The sequence below is a fragment of the Rhinopithecus bieti genome, unplaced genomic scaffold (genome assembly GCF_001698545.2).
Source record: "Rhinopithecus bieti isolate Rb0 unplaced genomic scaffold, ASM169854v2 scaffold_37314, whole genome shotgun sequence".
Lineage (NCBI taxonomy): Eukaryota > Metazoa > Chordata > Mammalia > Primates > Cercopithecidae > Rhinopithecus > Rhinopithecus bieti.
Window position 1 is genome coordinate 22,042 of NW_016816196.1, and position 4,159 is coordinate 26,200.

The window sequence follows — 4,159 nt, forward strand, 5'->3', positions numbered from 1 at the left end:
TTGAGAAGATAAATCCTATTAATTAACAGTGATGCACTCTGTATTCAAAACGTTGTTATAAGTGCAGCAGAAAACCCAAATTAAAAGGCTAAGTTATTACAGTATATCGCTACAAATCATTAAACTATATAAAAACAAGGAAGGGTAATGTTACAGAGCGGACAGTGTGAGGAGGCTGTGCCTGGCTCCCACTCTCACAGCCACTGCAGTACGTTGAGCTCCATAGAGACAGTGCTAGGGCAAGTGAGAGCCAGATGGGCACTGGGCGACTCTACGCCTCGCTGAGGAAAAATAACTCAACATGGGCAAAGGAGACCCTAACAAGCAGAGAGGCAAAATGTCATCATATGCATTTTTTGTGCAAACTTGTCGGGAGGAGCGTAAGAAGCAGCACCCAGATGCCTCAGTCAACTTCTCAGAGTTTTCTAAGAAGTGCTCAGAGAGGTGGAAGACTACATCTGCTAAAGAGAAAGGAAAATTTGAAGCTATGGCAAAGGTGGACAAGGCCCATTATGAAAGAGAAATGAAAACCTCTATCCCTCCTAAAGGGGAGACAAAAAAGAAGTTAGAGGATCCCAATGCACCCAAGAGGCCTCCTTCAGCCTTTTTCCTGTTCTGCTCTATCACCCAGAAATCAAAGGAGAATATCCTGGCCTGTCCATTGGTGATGTTGGGAAGAAACTGGGAGAGATGTGGAATAACACTGCTGCAAATGACAAGCAGCCTTGTGAGAAGAAGCCTGCCAAGCTGAAGCAAAAATACGAAAAGGATACTGCTGCATATCAAGCTACAGGAAAGCCTGATGCAGCAAAAGAGGGAGTCGTCAAGGCTGAAAAAAGCAAGAAAAAGAAGGAAGATGAGGAAGATGAAGAGGATGATGAGGAGGAAGATGAAGAAGAAGATGATGATGAATAACTTGGTTCTAGCCTAGTTTTCTTCCTTGTCCATAAAGCATTTAATCCCCCTGTACACAGCTCACTCCTTTTAAAGAAAAAAAATGAAAATGTAAGCCTGTGGAAGATTTTCTTTTACACTGTACAGTGTCTTTTTTTGTATAGTTAACACACTACCAAATGTGTCTTTAGAGAGCCCTGTCCTGGTGATACTTTCAATAGCCACTAACCTTGCCTAATGCAGTATGGGGGTTGTAAACTGGCATGGAAATCTAAAGCAGGTTCTTGTTGGTGCATAGCACAAATTAGTTATCTATGGGGATGATAGTTTTTTATCTTAAGTTGTCTCTGATGCAGCTTATATGAAATAATTGTTGTTCTGTTAACTGAATACCACTTTGTAATTGCAAAAAAAAATAAAAAAAGCTGCAGCTGTTTTGTTGACATTCTGAATGCTTCTAACTAAATACATTTTTTTTATTAGTATTGTCCTTCTCATAGGTCTGAAATTTTTCTTCTTGAGGGGAAGCCAGTCTTTTGCTTTTGCCCATTTTGAATCACATGAATTATTACCGTGTTTACCCTTTCATATAGTTAGCTGGTAACAAGCTTTTGTCTACACACCCTGCATACCATAATGGGGGTAAAGTTAAGTTGAGATAGTTTTCATCCATAACTGAACATCCAAAATCTTGATCAGTTAAGAAATTTCACATAGCCCACTTATATTTACAAACTGAAGAGTAATCAATCTACTCACAGCATGGGATTATTAGAAGAAACATTTTGAAAGTCTGTCCTTGAAGGACTAACAGAAAAGGATGCTCTATCCTTTACATGAAGACTCTATTCTTTAACTCCTATTACCATGTAATGGCAGTGATATTTTGCAGTTCTCATATTAAAGAAGACCTGAGAATGTATCCCCAAAAGCGTGAGCTTAAAATACAAGACCGCCAAATTAAATTTTTGGTTGACATTAGTCTCAGTGAAGACTATGAAAATGCTGGCTATAGATGTCTTTTCTCATTTATCTAAATATGGACTGCCCAGGAAATTAGACTTTCCATTAAAAGTATTTTTAATTAATTGGGCCAGCTTTTAAAATAGGGTATACATTTCCTATATTACGGTTTGCCCCTTTATAAATCCAAGTAGATAGGAGGAAGGCACTTAAACTTTGCATTTCAGTATGAATTATTCAATCTATTTGAATGATTTTTGTTTACAAAACCCAAACTCATTCATTAGTCATGTTGATCTGCTTAGCAGTTTAGGGAACAATTTGGCAATTTTGTGGTTTTCGAGATTATTGTTTTCTTCAAGTGCCAGTATTTTAAAGTAGCGTTCTTATGATTTTTTTTTTTTTTTGAGATGGAGTGTCACTCTGTCGTCTAGGCTGGAGTGTAGTGGCACGATCTCGGCTCACTGCAAGCTCTGCCTCCTGGGTTCATGCCATTCCCTGCCTCAGCCTCCCGAGTAGCTGGGACTACAGGCGCCTGCCACCATGCCCAGCTAATTTTTTGTATTTTTTTAGTAGAGATGGGGTTTCACCTTGTTAGCCAGGATGGTCTCAATCTCCTGACCTGGTGATCCACCCGCCTCGGCCTCCCAAAGTGCTGGGATTACAGGCGTGAGCCACCACGCCTGGCCACGTTCTTATAATTTTACATGCTTTTGTGATGGAGTGTTGTTTTGTTATATAATTTTGACTTGGATTATTTCCATTTGCATTTGTTTATGTAATTTCAGGAGGAATACGAACATCTGAGTCCTAGATGATACTAATAAACTAATAAACTAATAATAATAATTAAAAAAAAAAAAACAAGGAAGGGCTTATCTTCGGAGTTCTCTGCTGTTTATATCCAGTGGACCATTTCTGCACTCCTTCATTACTGCCTTCCCAGAGCCATCACTGCCGTAAGAAGCAAGGCAATATCTCCAGGAAGGGAAAATAATCAACAATCATGGCTGATTTACGAAGTTAATAATTTTTGCTAGATAAACCCTAGACAGTTTAAAGATAAACATTTTAAGGATATTTGTATTAAATCTAAATATTAAAAAAATTTGAAAAGTGATAAAAGCAAATATGGGTGAATATGTAATTACAGGGTGGGATAGATTTTTCTAAGCATGAGGCTAAGGGTGAGCACTCTAAAATATTGAGCTGAGTACATCAAAAAAACCTTTTTTTTTTTTTTCCTGGGCTGGAGTTTCACTCTGTCGCCAAGGTTGGAGCAACCTCCGCCTCCCAGGTTCAAGCAATTCTCCTGCCTCTGCCTCGCAAGTAGCTGGGATTACAGGTGCCTGCCACCATGCCTGGCTAATTTTTTGTATTTTTAGTAGAGACGGGGTTTCACGATGTTGACCAGGCTCGTCGCAAACTCCTGACCTCAAATGATCCGCCTGCCTCAGCCTCCCAAAGTGCTGGGATTACGGGATTACAGGCAAAAAAAAAAAAAAAAAAAAAACCCTTTTAACAGTAAAAGCAAACAAGCGATAACAAATAGAAAAAAAATACTTGGAACAGCTATATTTGACAACAGATTACTGTGCCTAATATGTAAAGAGCTACTGCAAATCTTTGGGAGTAACAGATTTTCTACCCAGAGCTCACTTTGGAAAATAAAACAAATTGGATACACCTTCTGAAATGCCTCTCCTTTGATGTAACTGCCTGGAGTATAGTCAAATGGGTGCTACCAGTACTAATAGTATTCTATGCTTTAGCTTGATGTAGTCCTTACTACTGTGTGGTGCAGAGATAGAGAATGACTAAGAACACAATGAGGAGTGAGGGAGAATGTCCTGTAGGGTGAAATGAAGACAGGATGGGTGGAAACACTGAAGAAAATGAACAGAGAAATACAAAAGTGATTTTTCAAGCCATACAGCACTCTGAGAAGTACGTAAAAGCATCTAACACACCGGACCGGACCTGCAGTAGGCACTTCATTAAATGTGCATTGAATTTAAGCAGAGGCATGAAAGGACTTGAGGCAAAGAGGCAGGACCCATTTCTAATAATAATTGTAACAATAATGACAATAATGGTTAACTATATTTTTATAGCTTTCTGTGTACTAGATTCTTAGCTCAGCTCTGGACATGGGTAATTTCATTTAATTCCTGTAACAACTCTGAAAGATTTGTACTGTTACTATCATTTTATAGATTCTGAAACTGAAGCCCAGGACTCCTTTACCTAAGTTCACATAACTTGGAAATGGCTTGTTGATATAAATTTGGGCCATGTAAGT

General features: G+C 38.8%; 1 pseudogene; it reads left to right on the plus strand.

Annotated features, from left to right (window-relative positions):
• The first annotated feature begins 301 nt into the window (after nt 1–301).
• On the plus strand, nt 302–915 carry LOC108516824 (high mobility group protein B1 pseudogene; annotated as a pseudogene).
• The last annotated feature ends 3,244 nt before the right edge of the window (nt 916–4,159 follow it).